This window comes from Myotis myotis, unplaced genomic scaffold (assembly GCF_014108235.1).
Source record: "Myotis myotis isolate mMyoMyo1 unplaced genomic scaffold, mMyoMyo1.p scaffold_m19_p_4, whole genome shotgun sequence".
In the NCBI taxonomy this organism is placed as follows: Eukaryota; Metazoa; Chordata; class Mammalia; order Chiroptera; family Vespertilionidae; genus Myotis; species Myotis myotis.
In genome coordinates, this window is record NW_023416346.1 from 89,395,059 (window position 1) to 89,395,335 (window position 277).

The window sequence follows — 277 nt, forward strand, 5'->3', positions numbered from 1 at the left end:
AAATGTCATTTACATAAATCTTTCCAGGATTCTTATATTGGAATATACTTTCATCTTTTTACTTTACCACTCCAAGATTAAGCCATTAAACTACACAACATAAAACAGAAGTTATATCCCATAAACCAGTACCTGCCCACACTCAGCAGTGAAGGTAATAAAAATCAAGGTTGTGCTATAATTCCACTCGATTCTAAAAATCAAGTGCATTTGACATCAGTTTGAAACAGACCTTTATCAAATTCCCCTTTTTAAGAAAAAAGCCAAGGAGAGATGA